The following is a 25037-nucleotide window of genomic DNA, read 5'->3' as shown; positions in this document are numbered from 1 at the left end:
GATCTTTTGCTTTTTTCTTATCATCATCCACATTTAAATATTCCCCATCAACACCATCATCCATTGCAATTGTAGTAGTTTTTTCTTTTTCTTTTCTGCGACTCTTCTTGAATTGTTTAAACTCTATAAGATCTTCCTTCATCTTCATACAATGGTATTGAATGTAACCCTTCTTATAACAGTAGTAGCATTCTCTATCTTCATGGTCTACTCGTGGTCTCGAGTTCGATCTACTATTCATTTTCCAATTATTTCCACATGGATTGCTTCTATCACGACTAGTACCAGCAATAAAAGCTCTACCTTCATTACTACTACCTATCTTCTTAAACTTCTCATCATCCAAGTTAACTGCGATAACCTCCTCCACCTTCAAAGTCTCCTTCTCAACTATTAGAACTGTCACCAAGCTTTTATAAGAGTGTGGGAGAGAGGTTAAAAGCAAGAAGGTTTTATCTTTTTCATCAACTTTCACATCAATACTAGCCAATTGACTAATTAATTTATTAAAAATATTAAGATGATCTCTCACATTAGTACTTTCATCTATTCTGAGTTGGTATAACTCCTTCTTCAAGTACAGGCGATTTGTGAGTAACTTTGACATGTACAGGCTCTCCAATTTCTTCTACAAAATAACTTGCGAAGTCTCCTCCAAGATATTATACTTCACATCTAGGGCTAACGTCAATCTAATCGTACTCATAGCCCTTTGTTGAAGCTCCTCTCAATCATTATCTTTCATGATCATCGGTTGCTTCTTGTTCAATGCTTTAATTAATCCTTGTTATATAAGAACATCCTTTACAATGCTTTACCACAAACTGAAATTATTTTTCCCATCGAACAACTCCACCTCAAATTTTGTGTTCACCATTTTTGACATCTCAAACCACAGCTCTGAAACTACTTGTTGTGAAAAAATCACACCCACACAAATAAAAAATACAAAATTTAACGTGATTCGGCGTAAGCCTATTCCACTAAACAAATTCACTATCAAGGAAAAATAATTACAATCACTAATTATTTTTCTCACCCTCAAAATCACTCAAACAAAACTCACAAAATTCAACACACCTCTTCACTTTGTGGGCTCTCTGCAATATATTTCATATAATGGCTAATCAACTATTCATATATATAGGCCACAAAACCTAATCCTTTTAGAACTATATTTATTAAATTTTATAATTTAAATTCTACTAAACTTCCTAAACTAATTATACTTCCTAATTCCAATTGAACTTGGACTCTAACAGTATAGGAAAAGCAAATATATATATACACAAAAGCAAACCTTATAGATGGTGTTTTAAGTCTCCATTGGCCATGTACTCATAGATGAGCACCAGGTGGTTGGCTTCCTCGCAGTATCCAACAAGGGTAGTGAAGTTTTTGTGATGAACTCTCAAAAGAAGCTTAACCTACCATTGGAATACACATTACATAGTATTATCTCCGGTGGAAGAGAAAAGTTTATATAAGGCATGCTTTTACACATATACCTCGGCCTGGAAGTCCTTGTAGCCTTGAACTGAGGATGGAGAGACTGTCTTTACTGCTACTTCAATATCATGCAAGCAGCCACGGTAAACAGTTCCAAATCCTCCCCTACCAAGAACTCTCCCAAAGTTATTAGTAATTTCCAGGATTTCAGAGTAGGTGAATTGTCGTTTTCTCGACTGTAATACTTCACGGGTTTTCCTGGTTTAAGCTTCCATCGTCTCACCAGCTACTGCAACATTTAAGTAATTTCATATATCTTCTTACATGGAATATATAAGTAATTTCATTCTTATACTACACGTATATCTATACTGAAAAGATATAAACATTGTCTACCCTTAGTATTGTTCATACAAACATACCTGCTGCCTGTTTCTTTCTTTCTTCTTCTAAAGCACATTGCCAGTAATATTGCAGCTACTATCACAATAATGCAGCAACAGATACAGTTACTGGAACAGCGTACTTCTTATTCTTATTATCATTGCATGAATCCGATGCACAAAGTTCTGGATTTCGGTCAACACTAAAATTGATAATGACAAAAATGAGAAAATATATAAGACTTGGATATAGATCTTTCTCTTTTTAAAAATTATTTTTTCACAAGTCAGAGTCAATTTTATTAATGAAAAAGTAAAGAAAAACTTAGCAAGACATATTCAGACTTAGTTAAAATTGGGAGACTAAATAATAATTTTTCCTAATTTTAATTATTTATTTTATAAAATTATTGATACTTATGATAAATAAAATTATAATGCTTTTTATACACGTGGACTCTTTATATTATGAAAGATCATAAATTTCACTAAGTAAGAACAGAAAATGAGTTTGACATGCATCTTTAAAAGATAATATGATTCTTGGAAGCTAGACCTTAGCAATAGCAAGCCACTTTGCGATCTTTTTAAGAGGTCAACTGGAACTGTACCTGTGAGCCTGTTACCTATCATGTTTCTGCAGAGGCATGTAAAAAAGTCTCATATGAGAATTTCTTATCATAAAACTTCTATGCTCAGTTTAATCACTAATAACTTACAGGACTTTCAAAGACGCCAACTGAGAGAGAAAATCAGGCACAGATACAGTTAAACTATTGTTTGATAAGTCCCTGGAATTATAACAGAAATTGGAACAAATTTTTTTTTCCTACTTCAAATTGACAAATTTTTTTTCCTACTTCAAATTGAGAATTCATGGTGTTCAATTAGATTAATTAAGACACTCACAGACATTTTAATGATTTCATATTGGCTATATCAGAAGCTATCTCCCCTGTCAATCCACTCGAGGACAAGTTCCTAATTGAACTTTGTTGAATACTCGTTAAAAGGAGATGGAATTAGAAGAAATTCAATTCATCATGCTAACCCAGAAGGCATAAACTTACAAGGATGTGATTATAGGTGGAGCAGTCCAATTATAGCCGCAGTATGACCATCCCACACATAATCCTGAGGAGCACATGGATCTCCTTGCCAGTTTCTTGTTATTTCATATGTTGACTTGATTTCCATGATTGCGTCAACTATTATATGTTCAGTTGTATAAATGGTTATGAAATAATGCCAACAGACAAACACTGCAAAATATTTAACGTATGATCATACTAATAAACATAATATCAGCTTGCCTAGTTTCTTATTGCAGGAGCTCAACCACGTAATAAACTTCAATTGCATTGAGAAGGGGAGGCAGGGTTGATCCACAGACTTTGAAGAGAGAAAAGTCATAGTTTCCTCTAGTGATGGCTGATTCGCTATACGCACTTACGCAGTGATTGTGTACAAGTAAAGAGGAATAATAAGTTGAGCCCAGAAGGTTCCATTCAAAGAAATGTTGAATTTACGGGACTGGTTGGCTTCAAGCTTCTCAATTTCAGCGAAATGCATATACACATAAAATTGGTAAGTTTTATATTCCACACTATCGCCTATGGATACTTGCAAAGGATTGCTGCTGTTTGCTTGTGTGGCTGTGAAAAAAACCTGACTGTCTTGTTGTAGAGTGAGCTGAAAAATGTTTATATACAATGTACAAGAATAATCTATAATTAATAAATTTCTCTATTCTGCCCTACCTAGTTTATAGGATCTAAAAACTAATTTTTACAACAAATCTGTTGGGACAAAATGCATGTAATGTTGAGTTGGAATGGGAAATAATCTAGAATAATCTATCTGCTCTCTTTTTTTTTTTCTTTTTCTTCAGCCCATATCCATACTTCAGCCCAGCCCATTGATGGACTATCTATCAGGGCCCTCCTCAAGGTGGAGACTCGTGCGTATCGTGGAGTCCCATCTTGAAGAGATGTCCATTGAATAAGGCAGAAGTTAAGGGTTTCGTGAAGAGATCGGTGAGCTGGTGTCTCGACGGTACATGCACGGTGGTGATGAAGCCCTTGTTCAGCTGATCGCGGATAACATGGCAATCGATCTCTAGGTGCTTGGTCCTCTCATGGAAGACTGGATTAGCCGCGATATGTTCAGCTGCCCTGTTATCACAGTGGAGTGCGATGGGGAGATGGGGTTTCAAGCTGAAATCTTCAATGAGGTAACTGAGCCATTTTAGTTCACAAACAGTCGTTGCCATGCTTCTATACTCAGCTTCAGCTGAGGATCTGCTTATTGTGGTCTGCTTTTTGGCTTTCCAGGAGATTAACGAAGGTCCTAAGAAAATACAAAATCCTGTAATAGATTTTCTGCTCATAGGACAAGACGCCCAATCTGCATCGCAGAAGGCTCGAAGCTTTAGATCATTTTCTTGAGGGAAGAATAAGCTTTTGGAGAGGCATCCTTTCAAGTATTTGATGATATGGATGGCTGCGTCCCAGTGTGGTTTGCGAGAAGCTTGCATAAACTGACTCAGCTTCTGAGTAGCATATGAAAGATCCGGCCTTGTAAGTCCTAGGTATAACAATTTCCCTATAAGCCTTCTGTATTTGTAGGGGTCTGTCATCAATTCTCCGTTTTCATTATCTAGCTTCAATCCTTTTGGCATAGGATAGGAGCTTGTTTTGGCATCTTGTAATCCCATGTCTTGGATTATATCCGAGATGTATTTGCGCTGGCTCAGGAACATGCCCTTTTCTAACCTGGCTATTTCAAGACCTAAAAAGTACTTGGCATAGCCTAGGTCTTTGATTGTGAATTGGTCATCTAGGAATTTCTTAACTTTTATAATCTGATTCGTGTCTGCACCTGCAATTAGTAAATCATCTACATAATCAATTAGCAAAATAAAATTGAGACCAGATCCTTTAGTAAACAAGCAATGGTCAAATGCTAACTGATGGAATCCAAATGCTTGTAGCTTCCCTGTTAATTCTTTGTTCCATTGTCTTCCTGCCTACTTTAGACCATAAAGGCTTCTTACTAATTTGCATACTTGTCCCTGAGCTGCTTTTGTATAACCTTCTGGTGTCTGCATATATACATCTTCATCCAAATAACCATGTAAATACGCATTGTTAATATCTAATTGATGAATGGGCCAATTGAATGTAGTAGCTATAGCTAAAAACAATCTCACAGTAACTAATTTAGCTACAGGTGAGAAATTGTCATGATAGTCAATTCCAACCAATTGATTGTACCCCTTGGCAACTAAACTTTCCTTGTACTTGTCCACAGTACCATATGGTTTGTATTTAATTATGTACACCGATTTTGAAGCTATAGCCTTTTTGCCCTTGGGAAGGGTAGTGAGAACCCATGTGTTGTTCTTCTCTAAAGCCTCCAGTTCAGTTTTCATAGCAAGAGACCAATTACTGTCCTCACTAGCTTGATGGTAATTTTGTGGTTCATGAATAGTAGATACATTTGCCATAAATTGTATGTAATCATGATTATATTGAGGTATGGAGGGAAAATGTGATATGAAAGGTGGGAACGAGATACCTGCAGATTCTGTGGTAGTACTAGCAAGTGTGATTGCATTAGAACTGTTGGCACTGACTTGAGTTACAAAATCATTTAACCACAAAGGTTTTGTTGTCATCCTTGCACTTTTTCTGACTGGTGCAGGACTGTGTGGTGGCTGAATGTGGTTTGAGGAGGATGGAGGAGGTGAATCTAGTTCTGTAGTAGGTGATGTGTCAATGGTTTCTGAATTATCATTGGATTCATTTAACAAGGTGGGTTCAAAATGTGAATGAACTGGATCTGTGTCAGGTATGGCTAAAGGAATGACACTTTTGTGTTTGGCATGCTCACTTGCACATGGAAAATAGTTTTCATAAAAAATCGCATCTTTGGAGATTATGATTCTTTTATTTTGCAAATCATATAGTTTGTATGCCTTAAAACCTGATGCATAACCTATGAAGATGCATTTGAAAGCTCTTCCTTCAAACTTGTGTTTTTGTGGCCTAATGTTAGTGGCATAACATAGGCAACCAAAAATTTTGAGGTAATTGTAATCAGGTTTTTTGTCAAACAAAATCTCATAAGGGGTTTTCCAATTTAAAACTTTACTAGGCATTCTATTTATGAGGTATGTGGCAGTTAAAATGCTTTCCCCCCAAAAATATTTTGGCACTTTGGATGCAAACATTAAAGCCCTTGCCACTTGTAGTAAATGCTTGTGTTTCCTCTCCACAACTCTATTTTGTTGTGGAGTATATGGGCAAGTTCTTTGATGTAAAATCCCTTTTGAAAAAGCTGTTGTAAGTTCTTTGATTGATAAATTCAGTGCCATTATCTGACCTTACTGCCTTGACTTGTTTTTGAAATTGATTTTGAACCATATTTAAAAATTCCAATAAGGTATTGTAAACCCTAGTTTTGTCAGGCAGTAAATATTTCCATGTGACTCTTGAAAAATCATCAACAATAGTGAGAACATATTTTAAATGTGAAATTGAGTATTCTTGGTAAGGTCCCCATAAATCAATGTGAATTAAATTAAAAAGTTCTTTTGTAGCAATTTTGCTTTTTTGAAAACTAAGTCTTTGTTGTTTAGCAAGTGGGCATACCTCACACATTTTATGGTTTTTAATTTCTGGTGTGATGACTGTGATATGAGATAACTTGGTATCTGAAATGTGTCCAAGTCTGTAATGCCATGATTCATAAGAATTGGGAGAAATAGAAGATTGTGTGACCTCATTTGCTTGAAGTTTTGGCTGAACATGACTGAATTTAGGAGCATAATTACAGTTACCCTTAAAGATCTCATGATTACTTTTGTTTGCTCTTATTACATATAGCCCTCCTTGCAATTCTCCTCTTGCTAGTACTGCCTCAGTCACTGGGTCCTGCAGGAGGCAATGGTCAGAGAAAAATTGGATTGAAAAATGTGAGGTTTTAGTAAGTGCACTCACTGACAGTAAATTATATTTGAAACTTGGTGTGTATAGTGTATTGTGGAGATACAGGTATGGGTTTATCATGATGTTTCCACTGTATTTGACTGGTTTGATGTTTCCATCAGGCAAGGTAACAAAACAGTGATTGTTTAATTTCACAAGTTTTTGGAAAAGGGAAAAATCATGACACATATGAGTTGATACTCCTGAATCTACTATCCATATACCACTATTCTTACCATGTCTGCTAGTAGAGTAGTAAGTTGGATTCTTACCTGCAAAGCCTGTGAAATTAACATAGCTTGCCTCATTTGTTACAGGATTCTGATTCTACATGTATTTGGCAATTTCAAGCTGGACTATGCTTGCCCAATCAACTCCTGTTAATTCATTCTTGTGATCTGTCTTGCCTTTGCATTCAGGTATCTCCTCATACAGATTAGCTATTGTGTTTTGCTTAGCCTTGCCCTTTTTCTGTTTTAATTCAGTAAACCATTCTGGATACCCATGTAGCTTGAAGCATGTGTCTCTGGTATGACCACTGGCATTGCAATGATCACATGTTCTGGTTTCTTTCTTCCCAAACTCCTTTTTCTTGCCTTGAAATTTATCTTTCTGAAATTGCCCCTTGACTGCCATTGCTGTATTAAAATTCTCAGCATCAACATGAATTTCCCTCTGCTTTTCTACTCCAAGTATCATAGAATAGGCTTTGTTTACACTTGGCAAGGGATCCATTAGAAGGATCTAGTTTCTGACATGGTCGTAAGTCTCATTTAATCCCATTAAAAATTGCATAAGTTTATCTTCACTATTTATTTCTTCCATTTGTTTGGCTGCACCACATTCACATACTAGCAAAGGCTTAAGACAAGCCAATTCATCCCATAATTTTTTAAGTTTAGTGAAATATACTAAAACAGATGCATTATCTTGAGTTAGAGTACTTATCTCTCTTTTAAGCTGGTATAGGAGAGGTCCATTACTTTCTCCAAATCTCTCTTTAATCTCTTCCCACAGGTTCTTAGAAGAGGTTGCATAGATGAAGGCATCCACCAATTCTTTTGAGAGTGAGTTGAGTATCCATGAGGTGACCATGCTATTTACTTTCTTCCATTTATCCAAAGTTGTAGCATCTGTAGCAGGAACTTCATAGCTCCCATCTACAAAACCCAGCTTATCTTTGGCTCTCAAAGTCAGTACCATGGATCTACTCCATTACAAGTAATTTCTTCCCGTGAGAGGTGAACTTACAAGCACCATGCTCGGATGGTCAGAGTTGTGCAAATGGAAGATATCATTTCCACCATTATCGATCTGCATTCCAGTGGTATTTCCAACAGCAGTACCACTATCAGTAGTATTTTCTGCAGTTGGTGTTTCAGCCATGGAAAAACTTGTTGAATTGTATTGGATTTTAGAGAATAACAGTATATCAGTAGCACAGGTTGTGCTCTGATACCATGAAAAAAACTTGACTGTCTTGTTGTAGAGTGAGCTGAAAAATGTTTATATACAATGTACAAGAATAATCTAAAATTAATAAATTTCTCTATTCTACCCTACCTAGTTTATAGGATCTAAAAACTAATTTTTACAACAAATTTATTGGAACAAAATGCATGTAATATTGAACTGGAATGGGAAACAATATAGAATAATCTATTTGCTCTCTTTTTATTTTTCCTTTTCCTTCAGGCCATATCCATACTTCAGCCCAGCCCATTGATGGACTATCTGCGCTCCTCATCACAATTGATGGTGGCTGGTAATCATTATGGCCCCCAAAATCAACAGTCAGATTGGTACTTATATCCGTCAGTTGTATTAGATGAAAGGGACGCCAGAGACGATCGTAGACATCATCAGGATACCTGAGGGTGCACACACATGCTTGTTAAAATTAATACAAACAGCATACTGATTTCGAATCCTAGTTAGAGCACTTAATTACTTATTGCAAAGGAAGTTGGAGATATAGAATAGTTCATCACCTGACTGTTTGATTGGTTATGGAACCAAGATCCAGCCGTTTACTGAAGAGTGCACGCGCTCCGGACTGGGCTACATATGTGGTATTCTTCAAAGGCCTTAATTCCAACGTTGAAATGAAGGGTGTTGCCGAATTTTTATTTACAAGACATACGCTTGTGTATTTCAATGGAGCATCATATATGTCTTCTGTACTAGAGGAGCGGATGCATAGAGTATTTGCACTGTAACCCATTTATTAGGTCCTATATGCAGATCAAATACTGGTAGCTGATTTAGGTTATCATAATTTCCATACATGAAAGTAGCTTTGATCAAATATTTGGTATCTGCAGTAGTTGTCACATTGTAGCAATTTCTGCTGCCTTTATGAAAGCTCCTGACGTACCATAGCGGCTTGTCAATGCTATTTGTACTGAATTCAGATGATACACTCTTAGTTACACCACTGTTAATGAATGATGCATCTGAAATGTAATATAAACCACTGTCAATGCTATCATATTTCTGTGTTTTTACTAAACCAAAGAATTTAGCTTTTGTTTTATTTGCTATAATATGTTTACCATCAATAGTCTTCAGCTGTGGTGCTAATGGGATAGTGAAAGTAAAACCAAATGGGTACCTGAAAATTTCTTTCTAGGGATAGGAATTGCAGCAGAGATCAGATGGGGCATGCAAAATTCTGTATCAAAAGTGCACTTTATTTTCTTTTCTCTTCTTTTTATTAATTTAGCACAAGAGACCTTGATCAACAAGCAGTACAAAAAAAACATAACTTTCACTGGAAATCAACATATTATGAAGAAAACAAAGTCTTTCGTACATGCCTAACTACCTTGCTAGGGGAGTTGATTCAGTCATCATTTTAATGGAAACTAATGGTTCACTTTCATAATGTGTTGTTCTATCTCTAAGCATTCGTTCAAGTCTGTCACTACTTGATGCATAGTTGGCCTGCCAGTAGAAGTTGGAGTTGTACAGGCCATTGCTATTTCTACTGCTTTCCAGACAGAGTTAATGTTGAAATCTGCACCCAAGCTTGGATCAACAACATTTTTAACGTCACCGTTTGCGAGCATAGAACTGACCCATTGACGCACGTGAATACTCCTCTTAGCTCCTACTGCAATCACTGGCCTTCCTGTGATTATCTTTAAGAGAACAACCCCGAAGCTGTACACATCACTTTTCTCTGTTAGCCGGTTTGTCACAGAATACCTACAAGCCCAAATTTGGAACCCAACCCATGTCAATTGTCAGTTCCCAATTGATCATGAAATTCTGTTACTTGAACAAATAAACCATTTCATTTGATTTGATATAGACTACTCACTCAGGGTCAAGGTAGCCAGGGGTACCAGCAACAACTGTTGATACATGAGTGGCACCTTCGACTGGGAAAGATCTGGACAGTCCAAAATCAGCAAGTTTTGCTTGGAATTTGTCATTTAATAAGATGTTTGATGTCTTCACATCCCTATGCACGATTGGCGGCTTGCTCCCATTGTGCAGATATTCCAATCCTACATTCATATCCCATCAGTTCCCTTGTGGCCATAAATAATAAAAGATAAAGTGGAATCAAAATCATGCAAGTTAGTTAACTCCAGTCTAGCTAACCTTTTGCTGCTTCAACTACTATGTGAAGTCTCCTCTCCCACTTCAATACATTTGTGTTTGAACCTGCATTTATGCAGAAGCTGTTTAAAATTTCTGGCAATTGTTGCAAACTGCACGGTATGCTTACCTTTGCTAATAAATGAACCTGAAACTATTTCTGATGCAAACTAACCTGACAAAAATTTTTCTAAATCTCCATTAGCCATGTACTCGTAGATGAGCCCCATGTTGGTGCCTTCATCACAGAACCCAACAAGTGTTGTCAAGTTCCGGTGATGAACTCTCAAAAGAAGTTTGACCTCTGCCTGAAACTGCTTATACCCCTGGACTGACGATGGGGAGAGCATCTTCACTGCTACTTGAGTGTCATCATCCAAGTAGCCATGGTAAACTGTTCCAAATCCTCCCTTACCAAGAACCCTTTCCAAGTTGTTCGTAACTTTCAGGACCTCAGAGTATGTGAAGTGTCGTCCTTTTGATTTCAGTGACTTGTATGTGTTGCTGATTTTGGCAGCCTCTTCACTAGCTTGTAATACTTTAGCAAGGTCAACTAGTAAGCAAATACTTATAAAGAAAATTTTCTGTAATTGAATGTAAATTTGCATCTTGAATTTCCTGATGTTGAACCCTTAATGACATTCCTTTTCAATTTCAAACTCTAAACAACATATTTAATTTTGAAGGTCATACCTTTTTGTTTTCTTCTTTTAAGACCGCAGAATAAAATAGCTAATGCACTTATGACAATGACCACTCCAGCAACCGATGCCACTACTGGAACAACCAAGTTGTTCTTCTTGTCCCTTTTGCATGAAATTGATGCACATAGATTTGGATTTCCACCAACACTTGAAGTAATTGAGTAGATCTCAATATAAGACTTGGAATTTTCATTAAAAATTTACAAAAAGACTTCCAATTGATTGTTACATCTATAAATGCACACCTTAACACTAGCAAATTCTGCTTTGACCTTTCAATGAGTGAAGTTGGAACCGAACCACTGAGTTTATTTCCCGTCAAATTCCTGCCAAGGAATGACACATAAGACAAATTTGCCAGGGTATTACTCCTTTCAATAGACTTCATTTCCTTTTATATTCCCAAACAACTTACAGGATTTTCAAGGATGACATCTAAGAAAGAAAATCTGGCACTGATCCTGTCAAACTATTATTTGATAGGTCTCTGAAGTTGTAATAGAAAATTGTTAGAGAATTTTGTTTCTTGTATTGATATATTGAGAACAAATCATTTTATTTAGACTTACAGAGATTCTAAGAGTTTGAGATTGGATATAGCAGGAGTTATTTCGCTAGTCAATCCACTTGAGGATAAGTTCCTAATTAAACATCGAGTATTTTTATCACATAGAGTTCCATTATAACAAGAATTATGCTTACTTAAAAGCATAGACTTACAAGGATATGATCCTAGGCATATCATTGTCGCTGTAGCTGCAACTGAGACCTTCCCACAAGTACCCTTGAGGGGTGCATGGATCTCCTTGCCAGTTTCTCTTTATTCCATATGATGACTTGATATTCGTAATGGCATCAACTGATTACTCATAGTCAGAAGTATATAAGTAGTAGCAGTTAAAATTACAGAAACTTGACAAGATAATAGACTGGCCAGAAAATGCAAATGTTAGAAAGAACATACCATCTTCTTGGTTTGATTGGGACTGCGAGAGTTGAAGCACATAATAAATCTCAATTGCATTCAGAAGGGGTGGAAGCGTTGAACGTTCTGTTTTATGGAGTGAAAATTTATATTTTCCTGCAGTCGGTGCTGATAGACTATATGCTGTTGTTGTGTACAAGTACTGAGGAACTACAGGTCCAACCCAGTATGCTCCATTAAAAGAAATGTTGAATTCTCTGAACTGGTTGGCTTTGAGTTTTAAAATTTCAGAGAAGTGCATGTAGACAAAAAATTTGAGAGTACTATCTTCCATGTTTATAGAGAGTGTCATGTTCTCATTAGCATTTGCAGGTGTGGCAGCAGTGCTCATGACAACCGATGGTGGCTGGTAAATATTTTGAGCTTGTGAATCAATGGTTTGTGAGGTATTTATCTCTGCCCACTTAAAGAAATGATAAGGAGTCCAGGTGCGGTCGTAAACATCGTCTGCATACCTGAAGGCAAGAAACTTATTCAGTTGTAACTAACAGCATTAATTGCATGCAGTTTTCAGGTTTGAACTGCTCACCTAACAGTTTGATTTGTTGTTGAACCAACATCTAATCGAGTGAAGAGTACTAATGATCCTGATTCAGTTTTGTACGACGCAATCTTTAGAGGCCTCAATTCTAAAGCTGAAATGAAAGGCGTCCCAGAGCCAGTGTTTGCTAGGCAGACGAGTAAATCATTCACGGTAGTCACATGTATGATCTCCTTTGAAATAATCATGGTTGCGTTAATTGTTTCAACTGTATCCCACTTGCTAGATCCTAGATGGATATCAAACTGTGGTGCTTGGTTTTGACCATCATAATTTCCATACATGAAAGTAGCTCTGATCAAATATTTACTGCCCTTTTTCAATCCAACCTTGTAGCAGTTTCTGTTTCCCTCAGGAAAGCCTCTAAGATTCTGTAGCTGCTGGTCTATATCATATGTCCTGAATTCAGTTGATATTTCCATACTTAAGCCAGTGTCAACAAATGCAGCATCAGAAACGTAATTTAAGTTTGTTCTTTTATCGGTGTAGGTAGCATTATCTGGTATTCCACAATCTATGCTGATGAACCCTGACCGAGAAACAGCAGGAGGCGTTAATTAGCTCAACTGTAAAAATAAAGGACAGATCAAACTCAACTTCAAAGATTGATGTATGTCATACCATATTGATCCTGAGCTTGAACCACAGCTGTTAAAGCGAAGATACTAAGCAGTGGAAAGAGGAAATATTGTAACTTCCCTGCAAGAAGAAATCAATACAATCATTATCTTGTGCTTCCTATAGCACAAGTAGTATATAAGGAATTGCTTATAACTGTTTTGGCTATATGCATGAAAGCCCATTGTGAGTGTTAATCAATTAACCAGTTTGGTTATTTTGGTGTTGTTTTGTTCCTGTTGTACTGTAGTCTCCTCCTGATCAGTTCATTGTATTATGGGTATGGGAATACAACTAAAAAATGTTGAAAAAGAAAATAAAAAAAAATAACAAAAAACCTCCAATCAAGCATGCCTAATTATGAATTTCTATGTATAACCTCAAAGAGTAATTACAAGTTTGTATAGTGGAGGAATATAGAAAGTATGATCCAGCAATCTTGAAGATTAATTAATGAGCAGACTCACCTGGAGGAATGGCATTGGCAATGGCATAAAGCTTCGCTTGAGCATGCTGATTGCCTCCAGCAGCCAGTTTGGAAAGGAAACCAAGCCAAAATTTTAGAACCAAAATCATTGTTTATAGCACTTGTAATGATTAGCTTGGCTGTAGATCCATGCTTTATAAAACAAAGATTCACTCCATTAAAGTCCACACGTTATAGCTCAGAAGTCTTACGTGCTCGTTAGTCTACAATCTACATATTCTATTGTCAACTATTTTGATATGAACATTATAGGCTTGGCCACGCTCTGGTTTAAATTTGAAATCAGACTGATTTAATAAGGACTAAAACCAAACCGGAGTTTCATGGGTTCAAACAAGAATCAGATTGTTTTTTCCCTTTACTCTCGAACCATAACCATATCGAAAGTTAGGAACAAGCAATCACTTTTCTTTGGATTCGGACTTTATCAAGTGAAGTTGAACTTTTATTGAGAATGAAAAACTTCGATTAGTTATAATTCAAAAAGTTAATTAGAGATAAATTTAAGAAAAAATTATTATTCAGTAGCAGCATTTTGACAAATCTAATCACCTAATCTTTTTATTTAAAAAATATATATTTTAGTTTATGTAATTTGATTTCGTTAACATATATATATATATATATATATATATATAAACTGCCAAGGCTCTTTTATTTTATATCTCTCTAACCTTTTTTTATTTCTTTCTTCATTTTTCTTCACGTCTTAACTGTGTTCTTCTTCCTTTATTCTCTTTTTATTTTTTGTGTTTTGTTAGAAAATTATATAATTGTCAATGTGACAAAGTTACTTAGTTTCCTTAGCTAAATTTTAAAGTACTCAATATGATAATTCAAAAAAATTATTTTTCAATAGAGAAAACACGAGCATAATTTATAGAGAATTAAATGAAAATATTTAAATAATTTAAAAAATTATAAATTCAAATTTAGTATATATACAATAAAATTTTAATTTTTTTCATGAAATTTTTTAAAAAATATTATATTTTTTAAAATATAAAAATTAATTAATTAATTTTACTAAATTATAAAAAAAAATTAAATAATAATTTGATTAATATTAAAATTACTTACACAATAAAAAATTTAACACTTAAATTAATAAATTTAATAGAAATAAAATATAAAAATTAAATAATATATTTTTAAAATATAAATATTAAATAATTAATATCATTAAAATAAATAAATTAAATAATAATTTTTCATTAATTTAAATAATCGCATAACTTAAAAGAATTTTGAAATAAAAAAAAAAAGTTTGACTTTGCAAACCACGAGGCAAGTGGAAGTTGCAATTTTGGACAGATCCATGCAAACACAACGTCATCTTGCATGGTCAAGATCTTTGCAACTATGGACCTCTAATCTAAGCTAGATTGTGCATTCATTTGTAATCACCTTTTCTTATTATGAATATAAACAATCTTAAAATATGTAGACATAAAGACTAAATTTTATATCTTTTATTTTTTTTTTATTTGTCAATTTTACCCCTATTCTATCATTAAGACTATTTAATGTGACCTTTTAGTTTCCTAATGTTTGATATTTTTCTTATTTTTATTATTAATAATAATTAATTAATATATATATATATATATATTAAATAAATTTAATTAGTTGTATTTATTGCCACTAATTGATATGTGGCTTTTTAGTTGCTTAAACTAAGTTATAAAATAATGCTATAATATAAAAAATAAGTAGTGATATGAAGATAAATAAGCTAATAATAAGCAAAATGAAAAATGATTAATGAACATAATGGGATATAAAAATCCATAGTCACAAGTATATATTCATGAATTAATACCGTATAAAATTACTATTAAAAAATAATTCTACAAAAATTTAATAGCAAAAGCCCAATATAAATTTAAAATAATTATAAATCTCTTTATCATCATTTTTGAATTTATAGTAAAAAAATATGTAGAAATAATAAATAAAAGTTTCTACAAATATTTAAAAATATTTTCTTAAAATTTAAGTTTTTCACATTTTTTTATTTTTTAAAATTTTAAATACTGTATTTTTATTATTTATTCTATTAATAATTTTAAGAAGTAAAATATATCCACGCAACGCATTAGTAAATATCTAAGTCATTAGTTAAAGTGTTAAATTAATTATCCTGAACAAATAAAACTCTTAAATTAATCAAACGTAATTATGAGATAAGTTTTAGTGTGTGTAATGTGTATACTCACCAGGAATGCCATTACCCTCAAGCTTCCTCGAAACAGCAATCACCGGCATGATTCAGGAAGACCAGCCAACGGTTTTCACCTTTCGGAAGCTGAATGTTTTTTCTCTTCCTCTACTCTATTATGGTTCAGCTTTAATTTGCCTTACTTTATATAGAAGAAAATTCAAACACCCAACAGTAAAGTCCACCCTAGCCTCTACTGGCTGGTGCTCTCTAATTAATATATACAAGCGTGTATTTTCCGCACAATTTGACGACTCATTCAATTTTTGTTTGGGTTAGAATTATAGAAAGGTATTCTTAGGTCAGTCATTGGAGCATACTTAGAGAAGTGCTTTAAACATCTAATTATTTCAAGTTACAAGTCATTTGGTCTAATTGATTTTTGGATAGACTCAAATCAAGTTATTTTAAATTATGAATCGATTCAGATTGCTCATTAAGACACTATATAAAAATGATTTTGAATTAATTTGATAATTTTTTAGTAAAAATTTTATTTTTAAATTTGGTTAATAAAATTTCCCTAAATATATCAATTTCAGAATGACTAAATTTAGGTTTATTCTCAATTTTTTAATTTATTCGATTTAAATCGTTTTCAAATTTTCACAGATTAAAATATACTACAAGTCGATTTTGAACTAAATGTATGAATTAGATAATGGAGAGTGTTTGATTTAGCTATTTATTATTAACTTTTGATTTAAAATATATTTTTTAATTTATGAGTTAAATTAAAAATAAATAATTAGTTATTTCAAAAAATTACTTAAAATAACTTTTAAATAATTTAAATATTTAGTTAAAAGGTACTTACAAATATTTTAATTTATTAAAATTACTAAAAATAATATGTAATTAAGTATTATAGTTGTTAAAATGAGAATAATGTTAATATTTTTAAAAATTATTAGGATAATATAAACTTTTACTTAATTGAAGAGTAGTTTTAAAATAAGTAGATAAATTATAATTAAGGTATTTTACTTATGATATATAACTTATTTTAAATATTTTTTTTAACTTAAATATAAATCAAAGTAACTTATAACTTTCTAATTATATTTGATCAATTTATAAATTAAATTAAATACACTCATAATCTATTTTCTCTAGTTAATTTCATTAATCTCTTTTAATTTTAGGCAATTGATTTACATATTTTCTCTCTTACTATTATTAATCTATTAAGTTTTATTGGGTAAAATTATTATGCATATTTGATGCATTTTGTTTATCACATTTACATTACATAAAATCTTTACATTACATAAAATCTACATGTACATTTTATTTAATTAATATAAACTTTATACATAATTAATAAGAATATATATATATATATATTAAAGTTATTTTCAAAATTAAACAAATCTTGAAATCGGAAGTAAGAATTAAATGGGAAAAAATGCCTGATAACTAAAACAGCAGCATGCAAAGAGACTTTAAGGTCTTCGTCTTTGCATTAAATATGGGGAAGAACTAATAAGAAGTTACAGGTCATTGGCTAGTTGCGGACAAATACAAGCAGCTGCTTGCACCCTTGCCGTTCAGTCAGTCCATGGTATCGACGGGAGTAGTTCAGAAGTCGATCGGCGTGTTTTTTAGCGTGTTGATTCAGCCTCTCTGATAGCTATTCACTAATTATTATTATTATTAAGTTTTTATATTTTAATAAAATTAATTGTTTAATTTTTATATTTTAAAAAATATATTATTTAATTTTTATATTTTACTTTCTTTAAATTATTTAATCTCTATCAATATTTTTAGTCAATACTAGTCAAATTACTATTTAGTCCCTCTATTTTAGTGAAATCAACTAGTTAGTCCTTATATTTTTTTTCTTTTATCCTCCCTTATTTCTCTTCTTCTTCATTTTTTTCTCTTCTACATCCACACCCTTCTCCCTTTCATTCTCTCCTTATTTTTATCTGTTGACGAGAATGGTATAAACCGTCTATACAAAAATATTAATAAGTTTTCTTTAAATTTCTAAATAATGAAGGAAAATTATTTTACAATAGAAAAAACACAAAATGATGTCCAATAAATTAAAAATTTTTAAAAATGTAAATTTAAATTTAGTCTCTGCATAATAAAATTTTTATTTTTATCCAATAATATATTTTTCAAAATATTATATTTTTCAAAATTTATAAACTAACTAATTTATTTCACTAAAATAGAGAGCCTAAATAATAGTGTTTTTTTAAAATACATTATTAACTAATTAGTTTCTTTAAAATAGAGAGTTTAAATAATAGTTTGAATAATATGAATAATAGAAAATTTAAAAGAGGGACTAAATATGTAACACCCCAAAATTTTATTAATTATGAGTATTTTTGATATTTAAATTTTATTTAAATTTTAGGAATTTTTTTGAGATTTTTCGGATTTTAAAAAAATCGGGTTCGATTTTCCGAAAATATAAACTTTGATGATTTTTAAAAATTAATTTAAAGACCACGTGGCAAAACTAAAAATATATTTGGAGTCTACGTATTTTTGAATTTTAATTTTTTGAATTTTGGACCTCGAAAATTCAAAATTTTGTATTAATCGAACCGGCCGAATCGGATCGGACTCTTCTCTTTTCTTCCTCTTCCTCCGCGTTCCCCTTCTCTCTCTCTTTTCTCTCTCCTCCCCTCGCCTCCCTGCGCCCTCCCGCGATTCTCCCCCGTCTTGTGTCCAAAACCATCTACTCGAGAGCTTTCCATAGACACCAAGAACGAAATCCATCGAGCGGATTGTCTTTTGCTCGGGAAGATTTTCGCCCATTTCGACTTTTGGGCTAGATTTCTGTGAATCCACGAGAAAACCGAGGCTACCGCTCCACTCGGCGAGAGCTTCGGGATATTAATTTCAAAATTTTCCGACAACGTTTTTGGTGGGTCCCACGAACTTAGCATGTTTTTGCGAGCAATAAATGAGCTTATAAAATTCTGAAAAAATTTATGTAATAACCCCGTGTTATGGGCCGTGTAGGTATTCTCAATTGCGAAATTGAAAAGTCTCGAATTGGGCGAGATTTTGCCTACCCCATTGTCGGGCGTGCGTCCCGAGGTCGGAATCGGCAAAGGTAAACCCGAACCTTGTTTTTCGTAATTTTCTAGTGCTTAAATAGGATTAAAAATCCGTAAAATATTCGTGGTAGCTTAGAAAATTACGATTCTTTTGCAATAGCTTAGTAATATTGCTAAGGACGGCAAAGTTTTATAATTTTTAGAGCTTGTTTGGGCGGTTTTGCAAAAATGATCAATAATAAGGACTAAATTGAAATTTTGCGTATTGTGATGGATAATTGATTTGATGGGGGAGGGGCTGTGTGATATGATTGATGATATATGGATTGTGAATATAGAAGTGCGTTTTTAGCCCTTTTGCGGGTTGGGTAGGTCCTAGGTATAGGGAGACTCTGGGATTTTCGCGACTTAGGGCGTAATTGGTCTTTTTCTTTGTTTGTATTGAGTCGATTGTATTAATTAGATGTAATGTAATTGTCGGTGACCTTCTTCCTCCGAATTTGTCGTCAAGTGAGTAAAATATTAATTTTAATTATAATTTCGATATTATTATATATTCTGCATGCCCTTGCATCACTTATATGAATATATTTATGTAGTTAAACTCTAGGCACGATTTATGTTGCATTCATAACTGTTAATGTGCCATGAGTGTTGTTGTGGTAATTTGGAGCAGTGTGCGTGCGTTGGCGTGCGTGTGATGTGGTGTGGACTATGGATAGGACGGGGTAGTCACGGCTTGAGTTCTTCGCTGGGACCCGTTCCTTGAGGGTAGTCACGGCTTGAGTTCTTGGGACCCTCGATTTGGTTTATTAGCGAAAGTCTTGAGTTCTTGGCACCGAGTTGGATTTAAGAGAGGCATGCAGGATCGGCTCCCAATATATTATGATTGATGCTACGAGTGCGTGAGTGCTCCAAATTACCTTTTGATGTTATGATGTGAATATGATGTTAATGTTGCATTTCACTCTGTTGCATTAGTTTGAGATAGTTATAGAGATTATAGTTAAGATTGATATTTTACTCTGCTCACTCCTGTTCAAAAATTTTTACAGGCCACAGGAGGATATTTTATTCTGGGTTAACCTGCTATTATCCTACGCAGGTTGTTTATCCATGTTAGTCTAATTATAAAAACTCCTAGAATTACCGCATGTGATAGCAATCTTTATTTGAAATTTTTCTGTAATATTATTAACATGTTGGACCTGTAAACTAAAATATGTTATGCATGTTGATGGATTGGATGAGGAGGTGAGCTCCCATTTATTTTATGTTGATGAGTATGTGGAGGGTGGTAGGCTCCCCAATTGAGTATTTATTGTGTTTACAGTCGGGTGAGTCAAAAACTCCCGTTGGAAAGTCCATTTATGGCGGACTTTGGTTTCTTGAATTTGGGCCCAATGGGCCTTAGAATTGGGTAAATGAGCAGTTAAGGCTTACTACGGGCCTCGGGGCTTTAGGGTGGCCAGTCCTAGTCTTGTCCGGCCCATAGGTTGGGTCGTGACAAATGTGGTATCGAGCTTAGGCTCCAGTTCTTAGGAAAATTTGTCTAAGTGTTGGGAAAAGTCTACTAGTAGTCACATGCGGAACATTAGGGTCCACATTCGTCTTGCATTGTCGTCTTTGCTTCTAGTTGATGCTTCATATATTGTGTGTAAATATGAGTCTATAGAGCTATGTAATGTGCAGTTTTGAATTTTGTGGGCTAATGCTGCTGAATTTCAGGAAAATGCGTAGAAGCTGCACGAGAACCAAATGTGCTGACGAGGTGTCGGATGAGGCACTGCCCCAAGGAGGCGGGGTAGGAGGCCTAGAGTGCTCAAGTCACCCCGATCTGAGATCGATCCTTTATGGCACAGGGTTCCATGGACCCAATGGCAGAACCATCGACATGATGGCTCAATATATGGTCCGCCCCACCACGCACAAGAGAAGAAACTTACAAACATATTGTAAACTTCAAGGAGTTTGTGCCTGGTATTTTAGATGTGTCGGGCGCGCATATCGGTTTTAGATTCGAACTCTGATTGGTGATAGAAGGCGATAGAGTGTATGTCATGGGGCCTATGCCTAGGCAATGGATGAATGACTACGTGTTACCCGGATGGAGGGTTTGTCATGGGCTCGATTTGTAGAACTTTTCATCAATCGATTTGTGCGAAAGCTACGAGAGATCGAAGCAGTGGGCTTTTGAGGCCTTAAGATAGAATGGTAGATGAATATGCTCTGAGTTTAAATTGGCGAGATATGCCCCTACAAACTATGAAAGTGAAGAGGTTCTTAAAGGAGGTATGCGAACTGGCCATGATGTCGATCAATCTTTTGGCGTGGTGGTTGGATAGAGATCGATTCTGCTGCGGATGACAGGAAGAGCAAGAAGAACAAAGCGAAGGTTCCTCGGTGTCCCTCCCATGGGTACTCGGGGCGGTGGTGGCGAGTAATTGAGGAAAGAGTAGAAATAAGAAAAGTGGATTTAGGCATAAACCTCGAGGATTGTGCGGATCGGCGGTGGTCGAGTTCGAGAGTGCGGATCGGGATCCTCTTTGGCACCTTGTGCACAATGTGGAAGAGGGCATTCAGACCTTGTTTGATGGGATCGAGTGTGCTTGGTGTGGCCAACGTCACTTTGCTAGGGAATGCCCGTTTTGATGAGCCACGGATGGGGTCACAGGTTACATTGCCAACGTTCCTCGCCCATCCGGTGCTTCCCACATGGCGACAAGGGGCGTGGATATGGAGGCGGTCGGGAGGTAGGAGTCGATGTTACGCCACTCGGGGTAGGTCAAGCTCGGGTTTTCACCCACCCGGGATGCTCGGGCCTCAAAGCGCGGTTGTGGCGGTATTCTTTTCTTATGAGGCTCGTGTTTTAATAGATCCGGTGCTACGCACTCATTTGTCTCCCTGTATTTGCCATGAGATTGGGTAGAAACCACGCCACTTTAGAATGCCCTTTGTCCGTAGCTACCCCACTTAGTGACAACATAGAGGTAGATATGGTTTTTCCGGTAGCCCAGTAGTAGTGGATGGAAAGATCCTCCCGAGACTTGGTTCCTTTACCAGATGGATTTTGATGTAATTTTGGGGATGGATTGGTTGGCAACTCATTCGCCACCTTAGACCCGGAACAAAGGTGTACTTCCACATACAGTGTGGAAGAGTTTAGCTTTGATGGTGACGGGGCGTGGCTCCATATAACTTGGTGTCGGCAATTAGTGCTAGGAAAATGTTGAGGCGTGGATGCCAAGGGTATTTGGCATTGGTGAGAGATACATCTGTAGAAGGTGTCAGCATGGAAAATGTTCCTGTTGTCAGAGAATATATGGATGTCTTCCCAGAGGAGCTTCCAGGGTTGCCACCAGGAAGGGAAATAGAGTTTTGCATCGATGTTGTGCGGTACAAACCCCATTTCAATGCCACCTTACGAGGATGGCACCAGTGAAAGAGTGAAGGAGCAACTACGAGCTTTTGGACAAGGGTTTCATACGTCAGAGCACTTCACCAGGGTGCTCTGTTCTATTCGTGAGAAAGAAGGATGGGTCGTTGAGGTTGTGTATTGACTATAGGCAATTTGAACAAAGTGGTATGAAGAACATGTATCCACTTCCTCTGATCGATGATATAATTGATCAGATCCAAGGGTCTAGATTCTTTTGCAAGATAGACCTGCGATCATGCTACCATCAGTTGAGAATCAGGGATTATGACGTGTCCAAATCGGCTTTGAGGACAAGGTATGGTCATTATGAGTTCTTGGTGATGTCTTTTGGACTCACTAATGCAACCTTCATGGACTTGATGAGCAGGTGTTCAAGCCATTTTGGACCGTTTTGTCATCGTATTCATTGATGACATTTATACTCTCGGACCGAGGAAGAACACGTGTGGCACTTGAGAAAAGTGTTGCGGACTTTGAGGAGCACATATGCCAAATTTTCAAAATGTGAATTTTGGCTAGAAAGCATCTCATTCTTGGGACATGTGTTTTCTAGTGATGGCATACAAGAGGATCCCAAGAAAATTGAAGCGATTGGCTTAGGCCTAGGTGCGAAGTTTTTGATTTACGTTTTGTGCAAGATTTCTCCGGGATAGTGGCTCCTAACTAAATTGACTAGGAAGAATGTTCCATTCATTTGGACGTGAGGAGAGTTTCGAAGCTCAAGGAGTGTCTAACCATGTGTTGACACTACTGTGAGTGGTGAAGGATACACCGTGTATTGTGACGCCTCGAGTTGGCCTAGGGTGTGTTTTGATGCGAGAATGGAAAGGTAGTGGCTTATGCTTCAAGGCGGTGAAGAGGCATGGCGAACTACCCCACCCATGATTTGGAAATGGCGGTGTAGTCTTTGCACTAAAAATGGAGACACTACTGTATGGTGAAGTGTGCGAGATATACACCGACCACAAGAGTTTGAAGTACATCTTCCAACAGAGGATTTAAATTTGAGGCAGAGGAGATGGATGGAGCTTACGAAGACTATGATTGCACCATCGGTACCACCACAGGAAGGCCAATGTTGTAGCGGATGCTTTGAGCGAGAAAATCTTACAGTAGTTTGGCGCACATTTAAGAGACCAGCGATTCGGGAGGTACATGAGTTGATGGATCAGGTTTAATCCTAGATCTTTCGGATGAGGGGTATTGTTGGCTCACTTTTGGTGAGGCGGTTGAGGGCGAGTTAGAGTTTCCCGAGACCAACAATTGATGAAGATCGTAGAAAAAGTAAGGTGAAGGTGGTGAGTTTGGATTTGCCAATGATGGCGCCCTAGTGCAAGGTTCTAGAATATGTGTGCCCGATGTGGACAATCTCGGGAATGAAATCATGCAAGAGGCACACTACACGATATCCACCAGTTCCACCAAGATGTACCATGATGTGAAAGATAGCTATTGGTGGAATGGCATGAAGAGAGACATAGCGGACTTTGTGTCCAAGTGCTTGACTTGTCGGAAGGTGAAGTTTGAACACGAGAGACCGTCGGGAAGGCTGCAGAGCTCCCTATCCCGAGAATGGAAGTGGGAAATGATCACTATGGATTTTGTGGTAGGTTGCCTCGTACCACGCGAGGATATGATTCGATATGGGTAATTGTGGACCGCTTGACCAAATCGGCTCACTTCTTAAAGACTACATACTACGTAGCCAGTATGCGGCTCTACATTCGAGAAATAGTCGATTGCATGGAATTAAGCTTCCATAATATCGATAGAGGGCGATTCACTTCTCGGTTTTGGAGAAAGTTGCGGGAGGCACTTGGCACCTGATTGAACTTGATGCGGCTTTCCACCCTCGAAAGGACAATCCAAACAACGGAAGACATGCTCCGCATGAGTGTCTTGGATTTTGGAGATCAATGGGATGATAGCTTTGGTGGAGTTTGCCTACAACAACGATTATCACTCCGGCATAGGGATGGCACCCTATGAGGCATTATATGGAAGAAAGTGTAGGTCTCCTCTGTGTTGGGCAGAAATGGGGAAGCGAAAGTGCATGATGTGGACCTAGTGCGGTACACCTCGGTAGTTCCTTTAATCGAGACTTTCGATGGCGGAAGAGTTATCCAGACGGAGGATGTGGAGTTTGCGATGGCGACTATGTATTCTGAAGGTATCTCCAATGAAGGAGTCATGAGATTTGGAAAGAAGGGCAAGTTGGCACCTCGGTATATCGGACCTTTTGAGGTTCTTGATAGAGTTGGGCGATTGCCTAGTTGGAGCTACCACCCAACCTTTCTCACGTTCATCCGTGTTTCACATCTCCATGCTCGGAAATACATTCCGATCCTTCTCATGGATGTGATAGAGCTAAAGAGAACTTGACATTTGAGGAGCGACTGTAGCCATAGTGGACTACCAAGTGAGGCAGTGAGATCCAAGCAGTCCCTATGGTCAAGGTTTTGTGGAGAGTCGATCGGTGGAAGAGTGCACAGGAGTCGAGCGGGACATGCGTAGCAAGTACCCTTACTTGTTCAATGTATAATCATGTACTTTATTACGCCTTGTGTAAAAATTCGAGGGC

The 25037-nt window shown here is 36.1% G+C and overlaps 1 pseudogene; it reads right to left on the bottom strand.

Moving 5' to 3' along the window:
- Window positions 1-9495: 9495 nt before the first annotated feature.
- Window positions 9496-13856, bottom strand: LOC131180712 (putative leucine-rich repeat receptor-like protein kinase At2g19210; annotated as a pseudogene).
- Window positions 13857-25037: the final 11181 nt, after the last annotated feature.

The sequence above is a fragment of the Hevea brasiliensis genome, chromosome 6 (genome assembly GCF_030052815.1).
Source record: "Hevea brasiliensis isolate MT/VB/25A 57/8 chromosome 6, ASM3005281v1, whole genome shotgun sequence".
NCBI classification, from domain to species: domain Eukaryota; kingdom Viridiplantae; phylum Streptophyta; class Magnoliopsida; order Malpighiales; family Euphorbiaceae; genus Hevea; species Hevea brasiliensis.
Note: the sequence above shows the minus strand (reverse complement) of the source record. Positions and strands in the feature narration are given on the sequence as shown.